This window comes from Macrobrachium rosenbergii, chromosome 54 (genome assembly GCF_040412425.1).
Source record: "Macrobrachium rosenbergii isolate ZJJX-2024 chromosome 54, ASM4041242v1, whole genome shotgun sequence".
Classification (NCBI taxonomy): Eukaryota; Metazoa; Arthropoda; class Malacostraca; order Decapoda; family Palaemonidae; genus Macrobrachium; species Macrobrachium rosenbergii.
This window is the reverse complement of record NC_089794.1, coordinates 44,408,042-44,427,198: the sequence shown is the minus strand read 5'-3', so window position 1 is coordinate 44,427,198 and position 19,157 is coordinate 44,408,042. Positions and strand designations below refer to the sequence as shown.

The 19,157-nt window shown below is 37.8% G+C and overlaps 2 long non-coding RNA genes across 4 annotated transcripts in view; one reads left to right on the top strand and one right to left on the bottom strand.

Annotated features, from left to right (window-relative positions):
- The window catches only part of LOC136835048 (uncharacterized), a 37,530-nt gene extending 36,996 nt beyond the window's left edge, over positions 1 to 534 (top strand). Inside the window, exon 6 of the long non-coding RNA XR_010851963.1 lies at positions 397 to 534. This is a non-coding gene — a long non-coding RNA (uncharacterized lncRNA). The remainder of the gene's footprint in view (positions 1 to 396) is intronic.
- LOC136835049 (uncharacterized) lies at positions 115 to 17,214 on the bottom strand. Of its 3 annotated transcripts, XR_010851964.1 has the most exons (7): positions 17,070 to 17,214; positions 16,865 to 16,983; positions 11,082 to 11,161; positions 8,240 to 8,334; positions 1,303 to 2,756; positions 361 to 586; positions 115 to 247 (listed from the first exon to the last, which is right to left on the bottom strand). It is a non-coding gene; the product is annotated as an uncharacterized lncRNA (long non-coding RNA). The 3 variants fall into 3 exon arrangements; XR_010851966.1 differs by lacking the exons at positions 115 to 247; positions 16,865 to 16,983; positions 17,070 to 17,214 and adding an exon at positions 16,824 to 16,860 and having other exon boundaries at positions 449 to 586; XR_010851965.1 differs by lacking the exons at positions 115 to 247; positions 16,865 to 16,983; positions 17,070 to 17,214 and adding an exon at positions 16,485 to 16,782 and having other exon boundaries at positions 449 to 586.
- Between the last annotated feature and the right edge of the window lie 1,943 nt (positions 17,215 to 19,157).

Below are 19,157 nucleotides of genomic sequence, written 5' to 3'. Positions count from 1 at the left end.
TTCTCCCAAACACCTCCATCCGAAAATCTCCCATTTGCTCCAACATCTGCATAAATTAAACTCATAGTTGGCATTAACTACCCCCATTAATACTATACTGTATGTACCTTTGTAGTTAAAATAGTATGATCCACTGTTTGGCGGTGGTTGAATCTCCACGTGCTTACAGTCGATAACACCTAGGGAAATTCCATCTTCTGTAAAAGGATTCAGCAATGCATTCCCACTCTTGTGCACTTGCTGGAATCTGTTGAAGAAAATGTATCCAATCAATCTATTTATACATTCATAAATTGAAGAAAATGTATCTAATCAGTATATTTATACATTCATAAATTAAATTCTAATAACATTAGTTACATCTTGCGGGATACATATTCGTATTTTATCTTTCAGCCACTGGACCAAACTTCTCAAGAGGTCCAAATTGGAGAAGCTGCAACAGAGGCAATCCTTGCACCACTCCCCATGATATCACCATCATCATCCGAACTCTCGGGTTCATCTCAACCTCACTCTCGCACAAGTACACGTACACCAGTAGCATGCACTAGCTTCAGTTTAAACTCTCCATCTCCCATTACACCTAGGAACCAGAAAAGAAAGACACAAGATGCAAAAAACAAATTATTCAAAGCAGCTATTACCCGCCTGAGTGCGCCAAGAGAGGAAGATGAGGAGTTCAAGGCATATGGTAGGAGCGTAGGCCTGTATTTAAGATGAATAGAATGAGAAAATCCGTTGCAAGCTAAAATAGCGAAAAAGTTAATTGACGAAGTGATATTTTATGGCCTCTACACAAGTTAGATGTAGACTGTAAAGTGGTTAAGGATTTGTCCATGTGAAAAAAGAATATGATTTGGTAATTATGTTTACATTGATAGTTATCAATTTCAATTGCAAAGGAGAGAGTAATGTATTTTGTATGTTTTTGCTATATTGTCTGCTACATTTGTATATTATATATGTGGGTTTAACAGAATTTTCTTATTAGTTCAACAAAGTGTGAATTTAAGTATTCATGGAAATATGTTACATTTAATGCTTTTTATTAATTTTGTGATCAATTATTAAATAAAGGAACTGGTCGAAAATCACATTTTTATTTCCACTTTTAGTATTAATATTTATGTAACAAAGTTCAACTAAGTTATTATATCGATGATATATTCTATGATATATTATTTTCCTAGGAAATCACACTAAACCAATAAGTACTTACATAAGTAATTATCATTTAATTGCTTTCCAGGAAATTCGGTAATACCACTTACCTTCATGAAATTCGGTAATACCACTTACCTTCATGAAGTCATCCTTTAGTGACTGAAAGATAGCCTGGCAGGTTTGGAGAATTATTGAACTCAAACTGGAGACTGAAATCCTTGTTTCGAACTGCAGCCGAGAGTAAGATAATCCTGAAGTTGGGAATAAAAGTGTAGCTTCCAGTCTGGCTCCTGCTGGAATGCTGGCACGAAGATCAGTGTCCTCTTTCTCGATTAAAGGGGTTACCTTCTCCAAAAGCAATTCAAATGTTGGCAGGGGTATTCTCAGGTATTTTTTGAAAATAGGCCGTTCTTCAGAGAGCTCGCTGAAGATACTTCCGTAACTTCCTTTGTTCCTTCGCTGTCGAAGCCAGTCGTTTGTCCATTTCCTTTTCTTAAAACAATTGTGCATTTGATCATACATTTGTGCTACAACAACGGCAGCACAGGCAAATTCTTCCTCGTTACTGCTCATTGTGGCTCTCACGAAGATACAGCTGCCGGTCGCAGCAATCACGTAGTGAAGAAGCAAGATGCTCTATGCAGCATGAAGCGTCGCCAAGGTGGGCAGGCATATGCTGGTAGAGGTGACTTATGCGGCGCCGCAAACATCATAGTGTAAACTGGCCTTTAGGCCTTTCACATACCCCCAGAGGAAGAAGTCACAGTCTTCAGATCAAGCACTTCTTAGGCCTTTTGTATACCCCGAGGAAGAAGTCACATGGCATGAGGTATGGAGACCTAGGTGTTCATCACAGGAACACATGCAATCAGTCTGTCTGGAATGTCCAGCCCATCTGTCAGGCAGAGTGGTGTTTAGATACTGTAACATCAAGACTCCAAGGAGCTGGTGCCCATCCTGTTGTGAAGTCTTCAACTCTTCCTCAAGCAACTTTTCCATCAACCAGTTTTGCAGCATGGCAAGGTACACTCCACAACTGACTGTCCTTTCTTCAAAGAATGGTCCTTACACACATTTCATTGACATGGCACAGTAAACATTTACCTTAGGGGAATCTCACACATACTGGAGAGTTATCCTTGTTAACTTAGCTACTTACTTGGAAGATCATCTCATCTCTTAAAAACAAGCCAGTCATCAAATCCGTCGTCAGTGCCTGTCCTTCAATTGTTGAATCAATTGCAGCTTGTAGGATGTGTACTGCAGCCATCTCCTTAAGACACACCAAACAGTTGTTGACTGGAGCTGAAGTTCTCTACTGGCTATTCTGACGGATTTCTGGGGGCTGCCCTGGAACACTTGCCAAACTTGTTCAACTGTATCATCTGAAGGTGAGGGGTGTCCTGTACTCTTTGCTAGGCACAAACACCCCCCCCCCTCAAATTTTGCATGCCAATTCAAAATGAAACGTCCATCTAGTGCCTGCTTGGTAAAAGTTGTACAAAATCTGTGTTGAACACACGTCCATGACTCAGTTTTCTTGTATTCTAGGACACAAAACTCTTATTCACAAAATGACATTACTGGATCTGAAATGCCAAAAAACAAAAATTAATTAAAGACTGGGTCTGCAATGACAAAAAAATTAAATTTTAATTTTAAAATTAACAGTTTTTAAATGGAACCAGTTCCGATTTTTAGTTCAAGACCTCTTAATGTGACAGACTTTTGAAACTCCGAGCGATAGTGTACTTTACATACTTTCTAGGAACTAATTTCAGTGTATTTGGAAACGTTTCCAGGATTGTAAATGTATTGGTAAGACAGCTTTTATGTGAAATCACTGAGGTAATCCAAGAACTTTTGGACCAACACACCAATCCAAGAACTTTTGGACCAACACATTTTTTGGTAGTAGTAATGCAATATTTTCCAATGTTATAAAATAAATGAAGCACGGAGTATTGTGGTTATTTTAGTGCCTTGAAAGTACAGGATGTTCAAATTTTTGACACTGTACCGTCAAATATTGTATAATAGGGTAAACAAGAAATTTCACTATAAACCTGCCATTATATCCCACACAACATCAGAGGTATTTCTACATCTGTCCATTACACTACTTGCTGGGCTACTAGCACATGACCGAACAAGAATGGGTCAAGGGATTTGACTGATCCCTTCAAGTAAAATGCTGTGAAGATGGTCTGGCTTTTCCAGACTGCTGCCTTCATTACTTGTAGGGCAGAGTGATTACTGCAGAAGGCCACTGAGGGGCCTTTGCCCTTAGGTCATAAAGCTTAACTTTACCTGGCAGGCTCTAAGTCTGGTTAGCGCTTTACACCCTTGTAAACACTTCCCTTACCTAGAAGACTATTCCTTGAGACCTCCTCCTTTGTCTTCCTGGTACTCACAACCTTTTATATCCCAGCCTATGTGTTTCTTCCTCTTAATGTAGTAATTGATGGCCCGATGGGATATACCAACATATTCTCCTCTTCATCCCCTACAAAATCCCATAGGGATGGGACAGAAAGGCCTTTCAAAACTAAGATCTGGGACTGCTGGGTTCTGCATTTTAGTGACAAACTTCAGAATGAATAAGAAAGTGACTACCACCTTTGGAAGTGGAGACCAGGTAGGACTGGCCATTAACTCCCCTACCTTCTTGGCAAACTAGAGTCAGGTCCCTTATCTGACACTTTCTTCAATGGCTCATGGGGAGGCCCCATTTGAAGACTTTCGTTACATCCCACTCGAGGGGAAGGACTGTTACAGTTTTCTAACAAAAATTTCAATGACGCTACCAGGTTGATTGATTGATTATGAAATTTAGGTCTTGAAGACCAAGCACCGGAACACACAAGATTATTACCTCTTAGCCTGAAGAACTGGGCAAGGGCTGACCTATAGCTTCTCACCATAAAAGTTTCTTCTTCCGTATCTGTTAGACACAGAAGTTCATTAATCACTAAAGATAGGTTCCGAGTGGAGAGTGACCCCTTAGACAACACATAGCAGAGGAAGGCCCACTTTCCCTGGTATATGTTTGCCAAGGACTGTCAATGTCCCTGCCATTTCTTTTGCTGTTTCTCTAGCAAAGCCTCTCTCTTGCCTAAGTTGCTGGAGAGCCTCCACCTGTGTAGGTGGAGTGAGCATATCGCTTGGTGTTAGCTCCTGATGTGTGACCACTAGCAGTTTTGTCCAGTGTAGTAGCTGCCTTGGAACATCTACCAGTAATTGACAGAAGGGCTGCATACCACTCTGTGTGGGGCCACCTGGGAGCTACCAGTACCATATGAACATCTCTGGGGATGTTGCAGGTTATATTCTCCAGCCACCATTTAAGGTCCTACCTCACATTTTGTTTAGGGACACCAATTGATTCAGAATTGACTAGTTTGAGTGTAGGTGGTATCTGCCACTGGAGACTAATTTTTGTAGAACAGTTAGGAGGCCTATTATCACTAGCCAGTTACAGCTGCGCCAAGGATACCATGAATTCCTGTGCCAGCTTCCTTAGGCTATCTATCCTTGCTGGGGCAGGGAAGGCTTTGGCTGTTACTGTATCCAGGATCATTCTCAAGTATTTATCTCCTGTTTTGGAGCCAGTTCCAACTTTTCCCAGTTTGTCATTATCCCCAACACTGGGCAAAAATTTATTTACTTCAATGTCTCTTAACACTTTCTCCTTTGGCAGGGCAAGATTAACTAGTTGTCCAGGTGTCTCCTCAGTCAAAAACCCTGGGAGTGAGCCCAATGCAAAAGTTCTAATAAAACCTAACAGCCATTGCCAGTCCAAAATGGATGGCTCAGACTTGGTAGATCACCTGGTGGCAAATAACCACAGAAACTTCCTTAAGTTGCGGCAAACTTATGTGAAGGTAGGCATATTGAAGGTTGATTGAGATCAAGTAATCTCCCTCTCTGATAGAATCCAACACTGAACAAGCCATTTCCAATGTGAATGGGGTCTGCAATATGTACCTGTTCAGTGTTGAGGGGTCTAAGACCAATCTCCAACCCCCTGACTGTCATCACCATCTGCTCCATATTACTGCCTTCCCTATGACAGGGTGGTCTGCTGTCTGAATCACTGCAGTGGGATATTATTGCCAAACCTACATATCATGGCACCTCCGGTGAGTTGGGTATTATAAGCCTCCTCTGGAACATAGTACTTCATCTGCCTTGACAAAGAAGGGGAAAGGAGCTCTTCTGATTGGCTAGCTGCCAGAACACATGTTCACCTTGGTCAAGACACTTGGGGAAAGCTGTGACTAGGGAGCCTTGCCACATCTCAACTCTGGAGCAGCAACTGCTATCTGCTCCACCCAAGAGACAGATGGCACAGCTGAAGCCAAACTTACCTCTGTGAAGCCATGGATCTCACGAGTAAGAACTTTAACTTCCAAAAATCCTTGCTCTATGTCCTTGGGCATCTGGGTCTGATACCTCCCGGGTGAGGTCTGCAACCTCCTATGGCCCCAAGGCAACTGGCACTGTGCCAGTCATTTTCTCTTTGGCCCACTCTACACCTCCATACCTTTGTACAATCCTGACTACTGCGGTGTGGGTATGCAGACCTATCCTGACTCTCCTCATGGCCATACCAACTCTTAGAAGACCCTACCACTGTATTTCTGGCCATCCCCCATTAGGAGGACAATCTTCTCTGCCACCAGTAATTGTATTTGCTGTGAAGTGATGGGGAGGATAAGTCTACACACAATTGCTACTGGAATTCCAATGGCAGGGATAGTCTGTTAAGGAGTAGGCAATATGCTCTAGGCCTACCTGGGTAATTCTTTTGTCTGTCAGTAGAAAGCAGTCATATGCATGTGCAGCAGGACAACTCCACACCTAACAAGCAAAGTTTGTATCCTCGTAGGAACAAAGATGAAATACACTACAAAAATTAATACTAGATCTATGTATCAAATAATCTGCATGACTTTGCAAGATATTTTTCAGTAATATTTTTCCATTATTCATATGAAAGCTAGTAAAACTGCTTTGTACAGAGAAAAACCAGTTTTCTGTCATATGTAAGGCATTTAATTAAATTTAGTAAGGTCATGATTAATAGCAAATCTTTAGCAAACCACTGACGTTCAACAAGGCATTAAAAGTACTCATGAAATATTAAATAAGTTTTCAACTGTTTTATAGCCAACCTAATCTTACTTTGAAATTTGGGGAGACACATTGTGTTTAACTGCTTAAGCTGTATAGCATTCTTTACAGACAGGAATCATTGCAAGGGGCAGACACTAAAAAACCAACTGTTAAATGAGTAGTTCCAGTTCTAAAGTGGACTGGCTTGGGTATCATTAAGGAAAAGAAACAAAGGCAGAATGGACAGTAAATATCTACAAATGAAATCACCAGCATAGCCTAAACAATACTAAAGGCGACTACAGCAATATGGTTCATCAAGAACACTAAAGATAAGAAAAAGTCTGACAAATTTCATGGTATAATGACTTTCAACAAGGCATTCAAGCTATGTATGACATATGGAAGATACTGTACTCATGAAATATTTAATGAATTTTCCAGCAGTTTTACAGCTAGCCTAATTTTACTTTGAAATTAGAGGACTAACACAGTATGTTTTACTACTTGTACAGACAGGAATCATTATGATGGGCAAACACTAAATAACCAACTGTTAAATGGCTACCACCAATTCTAAAGTGGACCGACTTGGGTATCAACAAGGAAAAGAAGCGAGGCAGAAAGGACAACACAAGCGCCCCCACCTTTTTCGCAGGGATAGTTCCAGAACCCACTGCGGAAATGCAAAGTCCTCTCTAAAAATGATTATGACAGTCAAATACAATGTACCCCTTACACTAAAACGATCATAACCGTCTCTTTTAAAAGTTCACTGACTAATTTAGTAGTTCAAACAAAAATATACTTTAAATTATCATACTAAAACAATTTAATATCAGTTCAAACAAAAATACACCCCAACCATCATCCCAAAACACTAAATCTTCTTAGGTTAGTACCCTTTTACAACTGTTACTCTTGTGTCCATGTGTCATAGGCATTGGGACCGGTCCCCCCACTGGCTGTCGGCCTAAGAAACAGGAGATAAGCACCTGTCCTATAAGCCTACAGAGGCCCAGGAGGACTTTAAACTTTTTTTAACTACTCTTGTGTATATATGGCCCTTAAAATGCTTATAATAATGATTGACTAATTTTAAAATATTAATGTAAACACAACAAATTATCTAGAAAATGTTTAATACAAATTAAATAAATCTGTCTTACAGAAGGTTTGACATAGTATCCAGTTACCCTATATAATCATAAACATAACCGTTTTCTATCGTAGTATTGAAGTTGTCCCATTTTCTTTGGTAAAAACAATTAAAATGATCACATTCGCTTTTTTTGTAGAGCAACACTGTTTATTCACTAATTGCTGTATTTTTTCATATTGTGTTTGTGACTAAATACAGATGTTCATGATAAAAATAATTTACAGTATACTTACACTGTAGTGATGTTATCTACAAAATCCGCAAATTAGTGGAATATTGTGTTCCACAAAAATCTGCGCCAAATGAAGCACAAAAAAGTGGGGTAGCACTGTATTTACAAATGAAACACCAGCATAGTTTATGCATTACTAAAGGAGGCTACAGCAATATGGTTCATCAAGAATACTAAAAAGAGAACGGTCAGACAAATGTCATGCTATTTTTAGAAAATTTAATCAGACCTAAGAATCATCTATTTTTAGAGTATCACAGGGTAATATTTGGAGCAGTGAATAACTTAAGCTGGGCAACCAGGTTAGGAGTAGTATAGGAAAAGAATTAGTATAAAAAAATGGAAAACAACTAGACCAAAGACAGACTTTAAAACCTATTTATATATATATATATATATGAATGGGGTAATACACAATACCTAATATAATTCATACAAGAATAGTGCAATTAAACAGGGAAAGCTAAAAACTAACGTCCTGCTGAGCATCAGGAAGGAAAAACGGGTAACAACCTCTTGCCATTACAGAATTACCATTTGTGTATCTACGTATAAATTACCTCTCTCATGTTTGCTGTCTAGTGCTGATGAATAGTGATTGTGGTTCCACCGAAGGCCTCTACATTTGGGACCAAACAAATGCTGCAACCATCCCCTGAAATAAGGAAATTTATAATTAGAAGCAATGAGTTCTTTGTGAAAACACTTCACAAAGAATTATTCAGAGAGAGAGAGACAAATATTGTCACTGAAAAGTAATCAAACTCCTTCACTCAGCAAATACTTTGGGCCTTATTGTGACCAATTACTGCTCCCACCAGACTATAGAATTCAGTCATGTTTCATTAATATTTATGAGAGTTCAAGTGCCAGTGATAAAGATTTTTATATTTCTTTACAACAAATGTTTTCTGGGTTGTACTTACATTTTTTTAGTTAAACTTATTACATATTACTCACACTATTGTATTAATTAACTTGCTACATATGTTACTCAAATGCTGATTATGTATATAAATCTTTTTTCTTTTTCTTTTAACGTGCTTTTATTCCCAGTTTTGTATACAAGGGAAAAGTGTAAAATCAGTAAACGATGCCTTCTTTTGAAGGCATCGTATTAATTAACTCAAATGCCAATTATTTATATAAATAGTATTAATACAATTGCCTATCTACTGACAGGTGTATCTTTATTTCCACTTCATTCTTGCCTTTACTTCATCCGTTCACTATGAATTCTTTTCACCAAACAGTTCAACTATGCCTTCTTCACTTTTTCTCTCATCTAAAAATAAATCTTCTAGGCCTGTTCTCCCTCAACTCTATAAACGACTTTAAGGTAGAGTTGAATTCTTACGACAAGAGGGCTACAATTCAATACTTCTAAGATCAGCCATAATTTAGCCAGAAGCTGCACTACAGTAGATAGAAGACACTGGAGAGGAAACAAGATGTCTAACATTATTAAAGGAAAACCTGACCCAAATGAGTATGATGGTGTTAATAAGAGATCCAGTATCTCGGATGATATAAGGAGCTGTTACCAATAATAATAATTAGAATATACAACAATGATAAGACATTTTAAGCTCAGCTATAAAGTAACAAAATTAAATGGTCTACAAATGGTGATATTCCCTAAGTCGTAACGTGCACAGAATTACACAATTACAGCAGTGAGAACATACTGTAGCTATTAATGTGTAAGTCGATAATATCACTGAATGACACAAACAAGATATCCACTCTACTGAGCAGTAGGAAGGCATACAAGTCACATGGCAATACAAACTTTATGAGGAAAAATCCATTAAAATTAGGAATCAGGAGCTGCAATTTAAAGCTGGTCCTAATTATCAATATACTGCGCTTATGTTCTAGCTAAGATTAAAAAACTAAAGTAAAACTTACAACTCCAACAAAATGAACTCATAGTGAACAAATGAATGAAGAACTTAATACAGTAGCAGTGCAGCCTGCCTATGCAGCAGAAATCTAAGCACACAAATCTTGGTGGCCATTTAGTTAGAAAACTGCAGTCTGATTAAATTACTAGAAAACTGCAGTCCAATTGAATTACTGTACCTTACTGGAGTTTAGCTTTACCAAGGTTCATTATACAGTCATTTACAAATCTTGTTTATCATCATCTTTAACAGCACCAACTTCATAATTTAATGTTCCAATGGTACTTTTTAGGCATCTGTTCAATGTCACTCCAAATTTACATTGTTGGTTCTACCAAGCATGATGAATTATTCCTAAGCTACCAAGACACTAACCAAATGCTATGGTCAAATCAGCATTCCTTACAGTTACTCTCTTATCAAACTGTAACAAATAAGAAATTATTGAGAGTAAATGATGGAATGAGAAAATCTGGAACCATCAAAGTATAAAACTGTTAGAGTAGCAAAACTTGCAGTAGTCTTAAAAGTGGGTCATATTCTGCAAGTCAGGCCACACCAAGGTAAAAGAAATATCCACTCTATTACAGGAAACTGCAGAAACCTTTAAAATTACTGTCTTTGGCCTAAGCCTAACTGAAACTGGAAATCTGAATAACGTTACACGTAACCACTAAAAACACTGATTCAAATTCCATGAACAGTGTTTTATTCTAAACAGCACTTTTCACTTGTGCAGTATGCTATCACACCAAATTGTAATTAACAATAGTAAAAATAATTTCTTTGGGTACTATGCTAACTGAGGTTGAAAGTTTTTTTGTGATTTTTAGAAAAATAAATCAAACCACAGTACAGTACTTATATAAAAAATAAAAAAAAAAAAAATTGAAAGTGGAATACTAAACATTACAAATAGGCCTTTAGCATTTTCCACCATACTGACTACACTTCCTTGGCAATTAGGACTTATTTTCATCAAAGTAGGACCTCTCAACACAGGAATCTCTAGATTTTTAAGTATCATTGAAAACAATGTGAAAAAAAAATTCAAGCCTCATCTAGGCCTTCACTGGCACGGGTTTCCTTTAAAAGACCACCTTACAAACGCTAGTTAATTCTAGGTAATGAAACTGTAAAACAAACTAGAATGTGTATCCAGATACACACAAACAACCATTTGCATGTGCAGCTGAGAACATTATGGCCAAGGTCGGCCAGCAGAGGTCAGACCTACCCGACAGGCTTTTGTATTTGTATAACAGCCAATGCGCAAGATGCATTTGGAATACCCCATTTATGAAGCTGAGGCTCATATCCCCATGGGAACAACTAGACTACACTCGTACAGGTACACAAACTTTTCTTGTTGCACTTTTACAATTTGTGTTTTGAACACTGCATTGAAAACCATCTCTCATGGTCACTGCAGCTCACTGAAGAGACTACTTGTATTATGATCTATTACAAATTCCTATTTTGGATGGGTAAATACCAGGAAAGTCAGGATCAACAGTGCAGTGTAAAGGGGGGCTTATCTTGAGCTGCTGCCAACTTCTAGACACTGGTGGTCATCTGCAAATGACAAAACACAAATTATAGCACAATATACTGCATTACAAGTATGCTGAACCCACCAAAAAATAATGCAGTGAGATTATTTAATTTTATCAGGGGGAAGAAGTTGGAGTTTTTCTTCTCATCTCAATATTAACGGAGCACTGGTAACTAGTTCTGAATATACAATACTGAGGTAAACTTCCAGTACTGTACATACATCAGGGAATCTTGTATTTTATTGTTGTTTATAGATCTCTGTAGTCAAGTGTAAATGTTTTTAAGGAGAACTTCAGCATACCTATGGAAATGACTGACATGGTCTCCACAAAAGTGAAAACGTCTATCTATGTGGGGACGTCAACCTAAGGGTGGATGGCCAAGAAAGTAAAAAAGTAGTCATATTACTTGAGTTACTGGAATCACATCATTTGGTAAATAAGGTTGAGCGTGCAACAACTGTGACTGGACATACATAATACCTTGTTTTAAATGACACTGTAAATAACAAGAGCTAATGACATTTAAAATACTAGCACTGAAAACAATGTAATAAAGAAAATGACATTCAGGGAAAATAAATGAAAACCAATATTCCTTGTGATCAGGGTAATCTGGAACTATTATAACTAGACTTGATGGACTGACTTATGAATGTCTAGGATCAGTTGAATAAAAGGGAATGTGATATGTGTCCTATGATGCAGAAATGTATAACATTTAAGGACAGATAACCTTAGTTCAGTGGTGAGAGACTGATACTATGGAGGTAAGAGGAAAAATGGCTAGAATATCGAACAGTAAAGAACCAATACTTAATAAGAGAAAGGAAAACCAAATATTAAAAAATATTAGAAGAAAGAATGGCTGTGAATAAATTATATACAGACATCTTGACAGTTTAACTGGTATGTTAAGGAAAAATGGCCCCCTTATGGTTTCAGCAATCAAGAGCTGGCTGATATTTTTCTTTAATTTTTAAAGACAAAATTGAGCTCTGTCACTCCAGCTGAAATGCCAGTCAGTATTAAACCTGATACCATTGTAAGACTATAAAGATTTAATTGTGAAAATACTGACAATGTTAAGATTATTAAAAGGTACAACAAACAGTTTGTATTAATCCAATGCCAAATCTGAATTTGTTGGTCAACAAACAGTTTGTAATTAATCCAATGCCAAATCTGAATTTGTTGGTATCAAAAATCTTTCATGTCTTAACAATATAAGAGAAAATTATAAATGCCAATATTTCTCAGTACAAGGTCCCCATACTTAAGAAATTAGCTATTACTATCAGTACAAGGGCCCTACATATACTTGAAAAATTGGCTATTACTAAACCAGTTTTGAAAGGGGCGCTGAGTTTCAAAACCTAAGTTCATACAGACCAGTTCCAAATTTATCATTCATGCCAAAATGCCACTATGTGATTATGGAACAAAAAGTCATTCATCTGGAAAGGGATAGTCAGGTAACAAGTAATCATATTCTACAAAGACTGTTACATGCTCTATTCTTAATGATTGGAAATGTTGGATTTAGCAAAATGTTGTACTCTAGTCTTACTTTTAGTGTGGCTTTTAATACAGTTGTGCATAAACTCTCAAATGATTTACAATCCTTTAGAATTACCAATGAAGCCTTTGAGTATATGAAAGAATACCAGCAAGAGTACAGCTTTAAAATCCATAATCTATGAAGCACTGTGAAGACGAGTATACACCACAGGACTGTCAAATGCACTAAATAAGACATTCATTAAAGTTGCAGCTACAGTATTTGTGGATGATGTCTAATTTTATTTCTTCATAACGTCAGGGATAAATATGAGAAACTACATTCTTAACAGTGTTTAGGAATGTATGATATTTAAATTGCTAAAGCTAAATGAAAATAAAACTGAATTTATGTTGGTGGGAAAGATAAATAACTAAAGCAGCCTTGGTGATAGTTGGCAGAATATAAACAGTAATCCAGTTCTGATAATTGACAAAGTCTGTAACTTAGGTGTGTATCTGGATTGTAATCTCTCTCCTAGTACTTTAATCAATAATGCTCTATGAGTTACTTGCCATCCTAAAAATATTGGCTTTCTATTAAACTTGATTAATTTTATTATCAATTGATTAGACTATTGCAACTCTTAAACTACCTAAGATACAACTTAAGAAGCTGTAAAATATATCAGATACAACAGTAGGATCAATAACGGGTGATGCACCTCGGGTCAGGTTTGCCATACACCTTGGAGCACTGTACATATGTAAATATTACACCTTTTCATTACAATAACAACACATTAAGTTGTTTCAAAGTTTGGAGACACTTTTCCTCAATTCAAAAATCTTTGGGAACTAGTAATAATGGGTCAGTTACACTGTGTAACCAGACACAATTACTGCGTTATTTTTAATCCATTCACATAGGTTTTTCAGTTCCTATCTGTACCAATTGGTGTTATGTGATATCAACACATAGATGCCAATATGCATTGTTACATCATGTGTACTAGGATAGCCTTTTTCCATTTGCTACATAATACTGTTTGAGTTTTTGAGCTATCAACCCTGATAATGAGATGAAGTTATGTCACTTAACGAAATTTAGTTCCTATTTTGCAGCATAGCCATTCTGTTGTTGTGTGACAGACTGCAACTACACCTCGAGTCTGAAGCTAAGACATGACATATCCTATTGTGTCATGAAACATTATTTCAACAACCAAGTTACAATTAAACAAGTGTTTATGTTGCAATTTGTTGGAATTTTGTTGGGAGACTTGGCCAGAGTTTAAGCTGAGATGCCAAAATTAAAGTTCTATAACCTGATTAATTATTATTGCTAAGCAGTTACTCAGACACCAGTAATTTGCCATGGTCTCTCCTAATGTCCTCACTAGCAATTTTCCTATGGTCAGTTCCAAGACTGCTGACAGTTTTTGGGATCTGGATACAAAACTGATGTTCATTTCCATTGTTAATACTTGGTTAATCCAACGTCCTAAATCTGATAAATGAGAGGAGACCAGTGAATAGAAGACAGAATTTAGGGCCAAAGGTCAAACATGGGGATGTATGAGGTCATTCAGTGCTGAAACAAATTAACGGTAAAAAGGTTTTCAAGTTGTGATAGGAGGAAAATACTGCAGTAGCACTATGAATCAACTGTTAGGAGAGAGTGGAAAGCAGGATAGAAGAAAGACAATGTCAATAGAGGTATATTAAAGGGAATGAAAGTGGTTGCTGCCTAGGCTGAAAAGGGATGCTGCTAAGAACCCTGAGTAATGCCTACAGTACACCATATGAAGTGCACTGATAGCAATACCCCACTATGGGGGAGAACAGTGAGAAGCCATACCAAAGGGAACAGGTTACGTTTAGGGAAAGACTGAAAGGCATTACATTAGGTCAGATTACTTTATATCCTTCATCTATACTTCTCTTTCTTTTCCCACCAAAAACTCCAATTTCCTACGGCTTGCTACCATTAGTGTTGGATATAATGAATTATCCAATTTTAAGCAAAACAGCCAAGCAATGGGGGTGATTTCAGTGTTCACGAGACTGAACTGAATTTGGAGTTGGGACAACATGGTGCATAGACCAAGAAAACAAAAAAGAAAGGCTCTACAAATGAAATAGGTGAAAATCCCCCAGTTGCACTTTCAAGTAGTAATGGTTATATAAAGAGGCTGGACAGCATGATGAGATGAAATGGGAATGGATATAAAGTAAAGAGAGCCAGAGGCTAAAGGGGACTGCAACAACCCTCAATAACAATGTGCACTAGGTGTGGTGGTGCACTAATGGCACTAGGCCAACCTAGCTTGTTAGATATAAGTAGGTAAGTAATGGATTAACCAAGCTTCAAATATTGAATCTTTTAAACCAACAGTTCTTCAAATCTTAGAGCTTACCATAAAACACTCGGTAAAACAATCATGTCTGTCATGTAGAAACTGGTCTCAAATTAATTTATGACTAAAATAACTGTTTCAACCATTATTGCATTTCGATCTTGGACATATCATATTCCTATGGTTAATGTGTGCTCTGAACATTTCCGACTTTTACGTCAGCAAATGAATACTTTTAGGAGTGTAGGCTACACCCTTATATCCTATAATACACGGGACCACAGAGGGACAGTTGGGTTTTTGGCGAGGGAAAACATGAGTAAAATACCAGGAAGTTAATCCCATTGACAGTTCTCATTCAGATCAAGGTAAGTTTACAGAATGTTTTCAAACACATTAGGCATTAGGGTAAGAACCTGGTGCTCTTAGTTAGATTATGTAAATGTGGTTAATTAGGTAACAACATTATTATTCATTTGCATTGGCCTAGGTTAGGTGAGATGGGGGGCGGGGAGCCTGGTTAAGAAAACACATTCCTAGGTTAGGCTGGCTGCCAGGGGGCCCTAGGAGTGCAAAGCCCCCTGGCACACTAGGTAAGTATTCAACCCCTTAAGTTGGGTTAGGTGGGAGGTATAGGTCAGGACACAGCTCACAGCTGCATAGGTTAATCTCTAAGGGAGTCCAGAGTTAAGTAATGACTTGGAGTTCTCAGGTTACCAGGGTTGGCCAGCTGGGTAAGAGACCCTGCCCCTTAGGCTATGTCAGCTTGCTTACTTTTAATCAATCCTTGACTTTAACTCTTTTCGTGTTTTCCACAACCCAAAAACCCTGCTTCCCACTGTGGCCCCCCCCCCAAAATTGTAGGCTATAAGATTAGGGTCCAATATCTAGAGATACTTAGGTAAAGCTTCACTTTAGTTGCATAGCCTGATTCCCACCAGTCGTCGACTGGGACGGGTTCCTCATACATAAATAGCCATAACCTTTCCTATAATACCAGGTCCTGACATAACCAGATCTTACCTACCTAACATAACTTAGGGCGACACGCCCTGACCTGGCCGGGGGGGGGGGGAGCCCCCAAAAAGGCTGTAAACTGTCCCAATCACCAACTGGCAGGAATTAGGCCATGCAGTAAGGTTTACCAATACTTATTTGCTAATGCAATTGCTGTTAGAAACCATGGAACTAGCTGAGAATGATGGACAGGTCCTGCAGATGAAGAAAACCCAACCCTTCCTAGAATACTGTGCCCTGACCTAACCAGGCCTTATCTTCCTAACCTGACTTTGAGCACCATGCCCTGACTTGGCTAGGAGGGCTTTGCCCACCCTGGACACCCCAAAGTAGCACTAACATTGGAAACTTGGATTATGCCTCCGCTTGGAGGTACAGTAATGTTAAAACGGGGAAAATATTTTCATATCCAAAATGCAATGGTTTAACACTTTGAAGAAAAATTTTGCCTGTTACAATACAAACCAAAACAAGCAATGAGTAGAGTGCAAGAACACTTTCAATTTCATATAGGCTAAAACATACACAGCCTATGCCTAACATAGGCTTATGAGTAGGGTTATCATTCCCTGCAGGTCGGTCGTTCTGTATTATGCACGCCTTATGTTTGACTGAACTCTTGTATTATGGTGAGCCAAGTATAATGTGTAACGGTTAAAGTGAGTTAGAGAGATGGACTAGGCTACAAGTCTTTCAACCAAGAGAAAAGTTAGGTAAGCCCACATAGCCTTGCACCATCTTTGCTGGTAGGTGGTGACCATGACAAGGCAGGTTAGCCAAGCTACACTATATAATTACATTTACCTTATAAGCCCAAACGAAAACGCTCCATATATCATACTTACCCATCTAACTTGCAGCTTTGTGTATGGGATCAGGTGAAAAATACTCATAAACGGACCAGGGTACTCAACTCACTCCACTATCCTTGTTACACCCACCTAGTGGTGGTTATGGCAACTATCTAGAAAACAAAAGAATTAAAAATAAAATTGACGCTTATAAGCTTTAACGAAAAAGATACACTCATAATATATAAAATATACATACTTTTGTCATTTTAATGAAAAATTCGGCCACGAATCAAATACATATTAGTCGACAATAAATGGTGTTTGGTGGTAATTATAGAATATACACGAATTTCTGGCATCTCGGTAAAATCGAAATTTGTTGTTAATTCCATTCACAATATCTTAAAGCAAGAATTCCTGGGTACAGTATCATACTCTGTACTTGTGACGCGACTATGGCCGTTCTCAATAATGTGCTGTTTGTAAATTAGTCATTCTAATCCAAAACTACTTCAAGAAATATAGAATAAAAGATTCATTGGCAAGTTTCCTGTATCAAACTTGTAAAAATATTACTGTCTAAATATTCAAATGCTTATGACAGATATTACAAAGGATATTTTATTCTATTATCTAATACTAGTGCTGGTGTGTTTTGCTATAAAACTACAATTTTTTTAGCATTATTTTGCAAACAAATTACACTGAACCAGTATCTTTGATTCGTCTTCTCCCGAAATTTTCAAGGCATGCGCCAAATGCAGTGGCCCTATTCGAACAGAAAAAAACGTAATACTTGAGTACTTTAGGGCTATGGTAGAAAGTGAAAGGTTATAGCTACCTTTAGATACTCAAGTTGTTTAGTTATATTAACAACTTTCTACCTTCATTCTCTAAAGAACACAGCAAAAATATCTTGCGGTAGTGGTGAAAAGTTTTGTATGCAGCGTTTTAAGACCGGTGATACTGTATTTATATTTCACTTTCTGAAAGTCATAAGACAAAGATTAAACTGTCATATTGCTGATACGAACTTGCTGCAGAGACAGCAATATTATTGTTCCAAGTTAGCTAGCAGCTACACTGTTGACTTGATAAGCAGTATAGTGGCTAGTAGTTACTTGTGAAAGCTGACAATGTTAGCAATCTTTTATAGGCATTTTTTGAGGTATGGGTATGGGGCGCTCTCACTCCAAAAGTCTTGATGACATGGGCTTTGTGAGTCTGGCTTGAGCAGCAATGGGCCACAAAGAGGTATGAGAAACTAACAGTGAGAATAGCTGATTATAGATAGTTTATATTATCGAAAATATTCAAACCTATGATAGCCGCTGCTACTTTGTTCATCCTGTATGGTTTTATGTACAGCCCTCCACAGGAATAATTCCCTCTCTGGAGGGCCCTTGTACGCGTTCAAAATAAGGTGCTTCTTATATTCTATAATTGTCTTTCAGTGCTTTCTCGTCAGTGCCGTAGCTCCTGCAGAATAGGAGAGTCTTTAGTTCTTTTTAAAATTTGCTTTCTTCTCGTGTGCTCTTCACTTCAGGCGGTATTTTGTTGTATAGTTTTGGTGCACAGTGTACAAATGCTCTCTCCCCTGACTTACAATTTGTTCTAGGTTCAAATAGCCTATATGCTTCACTTGCATGTCTAATAGTGTTAGTCTTATTTCCTGCGGATTGTATGTTTATTCAATTGCATATTTGATTATTAGTCAAAGCCATGATCCGTATTATTTTTCACCTTTGACACACATTCTTTATGTGCTGTGCAATTATTGCCATCATATGTTTCATGTTTAGTATCACTATGGCCTTTCTTTACACAATTTTTACACATGAAGATGTGGCTACCACATTCATTCTATTTGTGAATTTCACCACATCTAGGGCAAGCTTGCTCATTTTTACAATTTGTTACGCTATGACCAAATTCCTGACATTTATAGCATCAACAGCGCAGATCCAAGAACGTGTTACTGAAGTAAACCCATTAGATTTAGAGATGGACAGCCTATGATACACAACCAGTTTGTGACGTGCACTGCCTGGCGCCATTGCGGTGTTCATTCTTATGTAATCAGTGACGCAACTCATGCAATCTAATGTGAAATCCTGTACACTTTAAAGCGTGTTTTCTCGGCTGTCCTTCAAGATTGTCAAATGATTTGTGCAACATTTACTAGATACAATATGTACAAAATATTTAATTTTGCTGGTATACTTTTTTTTACAGTTAAGCCATAAAGTTTTGCAGCTATGGCGAAGTTACAACATTATGATCATGTTGCATTGACAGCCAAGTTTCTCAGCAGTCTTTAAAGATTGGTAAATGATCTTTGCAG